Below are 12,502 nucleotides of genomic sequence, written 5' to 3' on the forward strand. Positions count from 1 at the left end.
AAAGATAACACATGGCATAACACATTGGAAAACATACAACTATTTGTACAGACCATAACATAATGAGAGAAGACCTCCGCTGACTCGTCAAATCTGAATGATTGCTCAAGATGTCATGCACTATTTCAAGGTCAATTGCTAATGCTGCCCACCTACGTTATGACAATAATAACAGTCTCTTTAAGAAACAAAGATTTATATATATATATATATATATCTGTGTGTGTGTGTGTGTGTCAGTGCGTGTGTGTGTTTGACATTAATACCTTTCATCAAGTCATTATTTGGAATTTGAACATCTCAAATAAACAAAACAGTAAAATATTGACTTGTTTTCACCTCAGCATTTTGTTCCCATAGTACTGCACGACACGCATCTTAAACATAGAAACTGACTGCATATTCATATTATTGAATTGCAGTGTGATGCTATAAAAGCTCTTAGAAATTGTGAAAATAATTTTGAAGCTCGATGTCTAATTCCTGACACCAACATAATACTCATACAGCCTTATACCTAATTCCTAACGTCTGTGCAATGCAAAACTAATTCCTAACATCAGCAAAATAATCATAAAATCTTAGGTCTAACTAATTCCTAACAGAAAAATAATCATGCAGAATAAGGCCTAACTAAATCCTAAAATCAGCAAAATAATCATACAGTCATAGGTCAAACTATTTCCTAACATCTGCAAAATAATGATACAATCCTAGGCCTAACTAATTCCTGACATCAGCAACATAATTGTAATAGTCATGTGCCTAATTCATAACACCAGCAAAGTAATCATATAGTCCTTGACCTAATTCCAAACATCAGCAAAATAATCATCTAGTCCTAGACCTAACTCCAAACATCAGCAAAATTATCATACAGCTATATACATATACTGAATTGTTAGTTTCATTTAGCTCTAAGTTTATTATTCTGAACTTGATAATTTGTTAGATGTCTAAGAAGTTAATGAATTCTTTTCGCCTTCCATCAATATTCAAATTCAAAATACATTAATTGTGTGATTTGATAATAAGTACATTCAACATACATTAATTGTGTGATTTGATAATAAGTACATTCAACATACATTAATTGTGTGATTTGATATTAAGTACATTCCAAATACATTAATTGTGTGATTTGATAATAATTGCATTCAACATACATTAATTGTGTGATTTGATAATATGTACATTCAACATACATTAATTGTGTGATTTGATAATAAGTACATTCAACATACATTAATTGTGTGATTTGATAATAAATACATTTTGCAGAATTAATTTAATTCAGCAGCTATAGATAACCACTGTATTTTTACTTTGACTGGTTTCAGCCTGACACGATGGTGCATTGATATATTTTGTGTAAATGTAAGGTATTAATGTCACACCTTGTATTAATGACAAGATATGAGCTATCACCTGTGATATTCATTTTAAGACTTGACCTATCACATCTGGTATTCATGCAAGGATTTCACGGTTGAGTATTTCTCGCTGTGTAGGTAAATTGTTACCTAATCACTCAAAAAGTTTACTTAAAGCCCTTCAAACTTACACAGTTGTGTGAGTGATTAGGCAAAATGTATACATGGATAAATGCACAACCATGATCATTTAATCCATATAATTCCAATTAACCTCCTTTCTGTCATCATATCAACAGATTTCATCAGCAAAGCATTAGCTATTATGTAACTCAAATTAAGATACAATTCAGGTTGATGTGATGTCACAGTGACTTGTGTATGACACATCTCTACCATAACAATGTAAGATACAACCAGCAATATGATGATGTGATGTCACAATGACTTGTGCATCATACGTCTGTACCAAATCACTGTATGATACAACCAGTATATTGATGTGATGTCTCAATGACTTGTGCATTATCTATCTCTACCATCACTGTAAAATACAACCCATAGGTTGAAGCGATATCACACTAACTAATATATTGTTACAGGTTAGAACCCCCATCCCTTGATTCAAGGACGGATACTCCAAATTTTCTTTGTAACGAGCCCCTTTGAGTAATACCAACATGTTGGCCAATTCGGCACGTCGGGTAATTATGCGCAACAATACGTCATATCTGTAAACAGTTGTTTACGTGCTATTTTGGGTCAAAAATGCATTTTTATCAAGAAATAACGATGGTACTTTAATTAAGGAAAGTGTTATTGATAACTTGTACAAAAATATCCCACATTTCGACTCGAAAGGCATATGAAAATATGATTTCTAAATGTCAACATGAAGACCCACTCCATGACCTTCTTAAACATTTAACCCAGAAAATTCTATTTCCTATGTATCTTTTAGAATCTTACAAATCAATATATAATGTGAAAGATGGAAATGTATGCCTTAAAAGTTGTTGCATCTTAATGGAAGTTTCCAATTTTGCAAGAAGTTGTCGCACACGTACAATATCGTTTGCTTCCCAACATGTCAACTTGCCGTTAGAACGGAACTCGCAAGAAATTCCCCAGCATATAGTATGTTTCTGATTCTTTAGTAATTCGTCCCCACACAAAAGGCGTTGTAAACACATTACATCATATATATATATATATATATATATATATATATATATATATATATATATATATATATATATATATATATATTAGCCAAAATGCGACCATTGATCGACATAGGCGCAACTTTTACGCGACCGCGGTCGCCTAAAGGATATATCTAGTGTCGCCCAAAAGTCAAACAGTATTTTCTACTGTTTCTGTTAAAATAAAACGGTATTGGTCACTTGATATATATAAATAAGATAGCAATAAGGTTAAAACTTATTTTTAAGTCAACTTTATTTAAAAGGATGCTTAGATATTTCAATTTTAAATTTTGTATATATATTCGTGGTGCAACCTTTCGGCGACATCAAGTATATTACGTATATCTTTGTTGATAGCGTGTACGTTTATATCACTAAGATAGATTTTAAGTTTATTTTTGATCATCATCGTTTTACATATCGCACCGTTAGGATATATAATGAAATACGATAGCCCCGCATATTATCTAAATATTTTGCCCACTTCTAGGTTTAATTTCGAAGTGATACCTTCGAGCGTAATGTGCATGCTTATATATTGGCCTTGTCAGCTTCCGGATGTGATGTGTGATGTGATTTGGATTTTTAACGTAGCTTTAACAATTTTTCAGTCATATCGCTACGATGTCTGCAATGTGGCATTTTATAGTGATGTCTAGCAGTGGGGCATCATGCCGCAGACATGTAGCATGATGTCCCACCCAGTCACATTGTCCTGACACCGGGCCGACCAGTCCTAACACTAACCTCTTAATGCTGAGCTCCAAGCGAGGCAGCTGTTAGTACCGTTTTTGTAAGTCTTTGGTATGACTCGGCCCGGGATCTAACCCACGACCTCACGCATCCGAGGCGGACGCTCTAACCACTAGGCCACCGGAGCGGTCTCAGCTTCCGGAAAAGCTGTCTCTAAATTTTCAAAAATAATCACGGGTTTGCAGTTGCCTTACACAAAGCGCATTGTAATTACTGCAAATGTAATGCAGGGATTTGTAGATGTAACAGGGATCTAGCAGCGTAGCAAGTAGGAAGAATATTCCAAAGTATAGAAGAGGTTGGTTGATCATGCAATTTGACTGAATGTGACTGTTGCTTGTTTATTCCGTCAATAACTCCAGTTGCAAACTGGGCCAAAATACCTCGCAGTGACTTGCATCATTCTTAGATATAGTGCATACTGTAGGTTAAAGATTTGCTTTTGATTTAATCTACATGCAATTTAGGTGCTGGAGATGCTACATAATGCCACACCATTATAGGGGTGGGGTGTGTGTCTCGTATTGTTGCTTTGGATAGCTTACCTATAAATGACTGACTATTTGGAGTAACGTCGTTTTCGCCCGTCAGGACATGCACGACGATTACCTATAAAGAATATTGGGTACAGATAAAATAACCCCAGAACACCCACCTCCCACCTCTTAAAAATAAGAGACAAGACATAATTCCCTCCCCCAGTACAAGTTATCCTCTTTTAAACTTTTTTAAACCAACACAGTATATATACACTGCTGTCGGGCATTTCTGCGCACCTAAGGTTTTTGTTTACAATACTGAAGCAAAACGCATACCGAAATCGAACGATTGTCAAAAATAAAATGGGTTGTTTTCACAGACGTCGCGATTGAGTACACACAAACCCACAATGCAACGTGCGTGCACCTTGCGCAACCATTTTGAGTCCCTAACAAACCTTTGTCAACATAAGTCATCATGAATATTCAAGATAATACTCTGATTTAACTGTCGATAAGGACATTTACTTCATCGAAACGATACAAAGGTTATGCTTGAAATTAGGTGCTCTATAGCACGAAAATAATATAGCTGGAAGTTCCCTTGCTTACATCGAAAGACAGAATAGTGAAGTTGAACCGTAATTGTGGATATTGCTACCAAATAGAAATGCAGTTATCTTTTTATTTTTTTTTAGAAACAGACAATATTGACATTTTTAAAAAGTGTTTCGCATCATATCCCTGGCTTGTCATCTTAAAATAATGGTTGCGGACAGTGATTTTCGGGAAACAATATCAGCTACGAATTAACATTTCGTAACATGTTTTACGTCAGAACTTTTTTGCACAAATACCTTTCGCGACAACAGTGTTTGTGCCAAAGACATTTGACAAATCAATTTAATTAGTATAGTCAAATATTGTATTTGTGATGGAGATGTTGGACGTAGGATGATATTGAAGGAAAGCAATAACCGTTCAAAGAAGTTTGATCTTCAGTGTATTCAAACGAAAAACGTGCCAAACGGAACATGACTTTGTGTCGAATGTCAAAAAGAAGTATTCCTGAAATGCTTGTAGAAATATGAAATTATATATTAACAATTAGCCTTTTAACTTGAACGATAACCAAATGATTGATTTCAGCCATTGACAACTAACAATCATTACATGTTTCTACTTGTTTGTGTCTCCATTTGTTTATGCGTTGGTTTATTGATCGATCTATTTTGTTTATGAAAGAATAACAAGGATGGTTGAAATTTAAATGTTTTACTTGAAGAAAACAAGTAGAAAAGTCACGCATTCAGTCTCGTGGTTGACATGCACAACAGAATGTGATGTATTGTTATAATCTTACGCACAAAATGAAACGTGTCTTCACATTTATGCAGGAAAAACAATGCTATTAGGTGATGGTTTGCAGGGCTAGGAACTCAAAATGGCGGACATGGACGTACACAAGTTTTGTTACGTCACGTGAAAACAACGGATACAGCAATGCATACCATTTGAAAAGATGCAGTTGTCACCAGAATATTCTGTTCAAAATAATATTCATTTTGGAGGCAGGGGAATACTACCCCACTGTTTTCCTGATTCGTGATATGTTGGCCTATTCTGCGCATAGCTTTGAAAAGATGTAATGTTTATCCATATTGCTACAGAAATGAAATGTATTACTTTGGATTGTTTCTGTCAGCAAATTCAGTCGAGTAATTAGGTCAGGTTTATAGTGTGTTTTACAAAATTCAACGTAAACATGCCAATAAATAACAAGAGATATTAAGCAAACTAAACCGATCTTGTAAAAAAGTTAGTAAAGTTCAACATTTTATGTTGTTGTTATTGTAGGATTTAACGCCATTTTTCAGCACACGATAGGCTATACATGGCGGCCAGTACTAATGGTGGAGGAAGAACCCTTAAAAACCCTGGAAAAAACCACCGACCCACTGGAAGCTACTGGCAAGCTTTCTCACATATCCACATTATCCGAATCCGAGACTCAAACACACGCAGACAGAGGTGAGATGGCAGTGATCCAAAACAAAGAGCGCCTTAGACCACTCGGCCACTCGAGGCCCCCAACATTTTATGAAAAATTAGCTATTAAGTGTAAGAGAAACAACAATAAATAGGATGTAATGTGTTTATGTCTTATTGATGGGGAAAATAATACATAATTTAGAAACAAACTATACGCCGGGGAATTTGTTGAGAATTTATGTTTTAATGGCAAGTAGACACGTTGGGTAGCAGATGATGTTGTACATTTGGGACAACTTCTTGCAAAATTGGAAACTTGGATAAAAATACAGTTTTGTTTTAAGGTACAAATTTCCATCTTTTATATAATGTATTTTTTATATGATTCTAAAAGATTTACAGCAAATCAATTTTTTGGGATTACAGGTTCACGAAGGTCATGAAGTGGGTCTTCACATTGCCATTAGACATCATATTTTTATGTGCATTTCGAGTCAAAATGTGGGATATTTTGTACACTTTATGAATATTACTTTTCTTAATTAATGTACAATTCATCTTTCTGAATACAGAATGGATTTTTGACCCAAAATAGCACATGATCAAATGTTTACTGAAATGACGTATCGTTGCGCAGAATTACCCGACGTGCAGAATAGGCCGGTATGGCGGTATACATCTTTTTGTGTACCCATGGACCATTTGATTCTCAAGCTTAGTGTGGGCCTCCTTTGAGTAGATAAATTAAATTTTTTGTGCCCATTAGATGTTAGATAATAACTGTAATAGATAAGGAGATTAAGATGTCTAATGATACAAGGACTTATTGCACACACTTTTGTTTTTCACCTCACTTTTATAAGCATCATTACACACACCTTTAATCCATTGCATTAAATCATTTAGCTGTTCTTTAACACGTGCATTTTTAAAGTATACCATATCCATTGGAAATAGAGCAGTCCTAGCATAGAGATAGACTAAGAATTGAGTGTACAGTATTTGACTATTTTTTTTATGAATTACATAAAATCTGAGCCATAATATTATTGTATTATCATGAAATTCCTCAATTAAATTAAATATTAATATTTCTGATTTCCTTTTTCCCCCATCCAATTTTAAAATAGGCTAGTGTTTCTGACGGTTTAAAAAGTTAAAACTTGTTCTGGTAGAGGGGATTATGTCCTATCCTTCATTTCTTTGTGTGGATTTTACACTCAATAACATGGGTTCTTAAATATAATTTGTCGGTATATCATAAGCAACAAATATGTGTCTATGGTGCCAGAAACGATAAGGTTTTTCACATGTCAGACAAATGGCAGTACAATTTTAATTTTATGTAATGGGAATTTTTTTAAAACACTTAATCCCAATAATACAATGCAAGGTGTACACCCTGATATATTAGCTAGATATTTTCCCCACTTTTAGGTTTAACCTCTGAAGTGATACCTTTCAGCGTGATGCACATGCTTATATTGATCAGTTCGATAAGGGTTGTTACGTCCCTTGACTTATTGAGTTCCTTAAATTACCCATGATGCAACGCTCTTCCGGCGAGCAAATCTATATGCTACTATGGAAGCCAACAAAGATATCAACAAAACCGGTGACCTGGAAAACCTTAGTGTAAAGTGCCTAAAGACATATTTACGGGATATAGGTGCCCACCTTTCAGGAAATAAAGCCGAGCTACTGAAAAGGGCGAAAGGAGTGGCAGATTTAGATATTAAGACGTTGAGAGAAATAAATGTACAAGACCGAATAAATGAGACGTTTCGAACCATTGAAGAATTCAAGACACCGTTTGGGGAGATATTACCTGATCCGAACCAGCTTCGTGATAATTGGACGTGTAATGTTGAGGACATACCACATGTTAGTGAAAATGACTTACACAATTATCTGGTGCTTAACAAAAGGCGTACATTTGTCTCCGAAAGTATGAAGGCCAAAAGACAGCTGAAGGCTCTTGTCTTTTATGAAGACCGCCATGTACATAGTGTTAAATTCCATCCCGTGTTAGAAGACTGCACCCATGGATTTGTTAGGTGCAGAGTTATTTCTTCCCTCCCGACTCTGACGGAAAACAAGAAACTGGACTGTGATGTTTGGATTTATTTATCCAAAGAAACCGGGAACGTTCATTCTGCTGGTTGTACATGCAGTGCTGGGTAAGTGCATTTACTTTTTTGAAACAAAAATAATAAAAGTTAATAAAAAGAAGAAAAAAACGTTCTTTATTGTGCACACTCTCTGCAACATCAATTAAAATTAAAGCTGCTTTTATATTGACCTCAATTTAAACCATCGGATTTTAAGTCTAATGTGCCCGTACTGTTGCAGTTTGTATATATTTCACGCATATATTTGGGCTTTGAGTCTATTTTCAAGTATCAGGCATTACACAACTGAAATGTCGAAACAAGTTCATATTCAGGTGACATATTTTATAATAAATATCTTTTATGTGACCTACATCCATTTAGATTTCATCGGTTAGAATCACCTGTTTCATAATTTTCTAAGTGAATTTTGTATAATTTCAGTGCATACTTTGTGTGTAACAATGACAGATTGATTCACCATTATTTGCCTAAATAATACTGAATCATCTAACATCAGCATTTAAAAATAGTAATTTTAAAAACAAATTTAAAGGAAGGAGAGTCGTGCAATCATGTATGAGCAATATTGTATGCCTTGGCTGACATATCTTCCAAAAAGAAAGATGGCTTCAATTCACCAACTACTGATGCTTGCAAGTGGAACAAGCCAAGAGCAAAGAAACTGAGCCCAAAGAAATCCCAGGACCTTACGTTTAAGAAATTAAAGTTTTCAATAGAATGCACATTAGAAAGAAAGTTAAAGGCAAAGCCCAGCATTAATATCAGTGCTGACACGCCTATTGAGCCAGTGGATGTGATGGAATTTAGTAACAAGGTCAAATTGGTTAAGCCTTATTAAGCCTTTTTACAAAGTACAGGTGACTATGTTAAAGCACCCTACCCAAAACACGAAATGCCCAAATTACACAACATTGATCTTATGTATTATGACAAGGCCAACTTGCAGAGTGATGAATGCATGAAATGTTTTAAGGACTACTTTGCATCGCTTCGTTGTGAAAAGGAAGAATATGAAAGAATTCAAGACATTGCTAAAGGACAGGCAAACAACAAATACTGGTTGTCAGCACGTATTGGCAGAATAACAAGCTCAAAATTCGGACGTGTTTGTAAATTTAAAAAGAGTACTTCACTTAATTGTACTGTAAGGGAAGTCATGGATATATTCAGTTTGACAGTGATAGTGTAAGATGGGGTAGGACACATGAGCTAGCAGCAAAACGCCTATACCAGATTAAATCAAAGGTAATCCACACTGACATTATTGTAACAGAGAGGGGATTATGGGTGAATGAGGAATTTCCCCATCTAGGTAGCAGTCCCGATGGTTTGGTGACCTGCAAACACTTTGAGGAACCATTAGCGCTAATAGAAGTGAAATGTCCATTTAAATTTAGAGACATGACACCATTGGAAGCAGCCAAAGACCCATCTTTTTGTTGTGAGGTGATTGGTGCTGAACTTAAGCTTAAACAAGGTCATAATTATTATTATCAAGTTCAGGGTCAGATGGGAGTTTGTGAAAGAAAATGGTGTGAGTTTGTGATATGGACCCTTAGGGGATATCATGCGGAAAGAATTTTCTTTAATGAAAGATTTTGGATCCTGATGCTTGAAAAACTGAATTCAATTTATTTAAAGGCAATTATAGAGCTCTTCTCTGAACGTATCAAGTGTGGCTTGTCATTATCTAATCAGTATGTATAATGTGCATTATTAGTCCGCTTTTACATCAAATGACATTATCAAAGACTGTATAATTCTTTTTTTACCCGTATATATGTGCATCACTCAGCTGTATCTGTCAAATGAACTATGACTATTTACAAGGTCCATTGACATGTAGACATTGAAACATTGTGTCCAAAATTATGCCATGTTCAAATCATTCTGAATACGAACTTTTGGTGTGTGTCAGTGTTCTTAATATCGAGCTTTAGTATACTGCTGTACATAGCTGAGGAGTTGGGGTTGGAATTAATGTTTTAGAGAAAGCACTTGTGGAATATAATTGTTAGGAAATATTGGGCCAAGTTCATGTGTGTGTGTATGTGTGAGAGAGAGAGAGAGAGAGAAATCTTAAGAAAATTAGTATCTGTGTGAAACAGGAAGCACATGTGTGCAAGAACATTAGTAATAGTGTAACAAGTACATGTGTATTTGTCACAACAATATAAGTATGTTTATCTTGTGATATGTTAACTCTGAATTGAATTTAACTTCAGTTTTCTATATATAATAGAAACATAATGTTGTTGGATCATATCATGTGCATTCAATAAAAAAGGATAGAAACTGATTTTTTGCTTGTTTTTATTTGATTGTTAATTCCTTAGGCATTTATATATTTCTCTCTCAATACACAAACACTACACAGCAATGATAACAGACAACTTGTTGACTTGATCATGCATTTTACATATACAAGTATAATGTTGCTGTGACACTTATAGGACCACTGATTGTACACTTACTTCTTATGAGTAGAATATGTAATTTATTTGCATTTTTTAAAGGAAGATTATGCATGGGCCACTGTGGCTTATATATTCCAAGACTTTATTTGAAGTAAACATCATGCTAAATAGCATCCAAGAAAAATATAATAAATTTTGACAATATAGATTTTGATTTTGATAAATATGGATGTTCAGATTTAATCATGATATATACATGTAGGTAAACAAAATCAAAATGGTACCCTGGTGTTTTTACACTCAAATATAAAGAAAATGTGTTAAACCAAGTATCAAACTGTGACCTCTTGCTCACATAGCCAGCACATTGTTCATAGTTAATCAGTCATTTAAATCAATCATCATGTTCATTATCATGACCTAGTGGTTGTTGGAGATTTGCCAACGCCACACAAATTTTCCAAATGTTGCTAGCCTGATGTGCTAGAGTGATAGACATGACACCCTGCGGAATGCGAAAGTTATTGACTCTCTCAATAGCTCTTTCTACATCTATTCTTAAGTTTGCTATTCTTCTTGTTTCTTCAACCTAACGTCTATTAAATCTCTGAAACTTCAGTGGTGGAATGATCAAATGGATTCCTCTTGGAGTAGTCAGGTCAGATATAAGGAAACCTTTATCAGCCATAATTGCATCTCCTAGTTTACACTTTTCCAATATCCCACTAGCCCGGGTAAGCTGTTTATCGCTGATACTTCCAGACCACAAATCTGATGCAAATGTTATTAGACCAGAAGGACTAATACCTATTAATGCCTTGTAGGTCATATGTGATTTGTCGTTTGAATACATCATTGACTTTTTTGCAAGTGATTGAGGTGTCTCTGTATATTTCTGTACAATCGATTATTACTCTGTAAGAAGGATACTTCTTCTTGAATTTGTGAGGCATATACTTATTAACAAGTGCACGCGATGGCCAGGAAATCAAAAAGCACCATTTTTCACTCAAATATGATATCCAACTGCTTGTAATGTGACTGCACGTAGTCTTTGAAATATGAAATCTTCCGGCCACGTCTTGCAACAGAAGGCCAAGCCGTAACCTCATGTAAGACTAAAATAAATTCATCCATTGGTTTTAAAGATCTGGAGCGACCCTGATTTTTGCCATCTCCTTTTCGTTGTGTATGTACTCTAGCATCATTCATTGCATCAAATAAGAGACGAATTGTGTTAGGATCTGGAATTCCAGTGTAAAACATACACTTTTCATTGGATTCACTGATATCTTCAAAGGCAATGTCAAGTCTATTTACTTTAATCCCAACTGATTTTGTTTGCTTTTCCTGAATGTCTGTAGATGAATCCACCTGCATAACCTTACCAAATGTCTCACTCTGACATGAACAGTAATAATCATCTGTCTGTGTACCAACAGTAGTGACTAAAGGCTCTGAAACTATTCAAACTCACTTTTCATTACAATCTACAGTAAATGGATATGTCTGGATGTCTTTCTGTAAGGGTTTCATATGGGTGATAGGGGTTAGGTTGGCATGGTTTACACTATTTTAGGCACTATTAAAAATTGTTATTAGCTTTACTTGTCATAGAACAGAAGAGGTTATATGATTGTCTATCATGCATCATTTGTTACCCGTCCATTTATCTGTTTCTGCTAATTTGTTGTCAAATCTCCTAACCTACATTGATGATGGCAGTGAACCTTTTCTTATACACACATTCATCTCATGGTCTAGTTGGTCCTAAATGAAGACGCTGCTACTCAGACATCCAATATGAATACAGAGTTTTCACCAGAAGTCTTAACGTAAAGGTATCGTCTAGTTGAAAATCTTGTCATTACTTCTAAATGGATGGTGATATAATGTTTTAACTAAAAGACTTCTGATGATGTCTAGTTATTCTTAAATGAAAAGGGTGCTGATCTGAATTTCATTATAGCTGTCACAGCCTTGATCGATCTTATAAGCTTTTTATCATTACTCCTTCAATATGGCTATCAAAGTGGCTATTTTGAGAATTTTGTCATCATTTGTAATGCTAAATGGATTTCTTATTAACATGTGGATTTTACTAAAAACTTAAGGTGTCTAATGAAAATGGTGCCACTCAGGCCA

At 34.9% G+C, this 12,502-nt stretch overlaps 1 pseudogene; it reads right to left on the reverse strand.

The window, feature by feature from the left end:
- Window positions 1-10,946: 10,946 nt before the first annotated feature.
- Window positions 10,947-11,737, reverse strand: LOC149773262 (uncharacterized; annotated as a pseudogene).
- Between the last annotated feature and the right edge of the window lie 765 nt (window positions 11,738-12,502).

This window comes from Sinohyriopsis cumingii, unplaced genomic scaffold (genome assembly GCF_028554795.1).
Source record: "Sinohyriopsis cumingii isolate HCF-2022 unplaced genomic scaffold, ASM2855479v2 utg000721l, whole genome shotgun sequence".
NCBI classification, from domain to species: Eukaryota; Metazoa; Mollusca; class Bivalvia; order Unionida; family Unionidae; genus Sinohyriopsis; species Sinohyriopsis cumingii.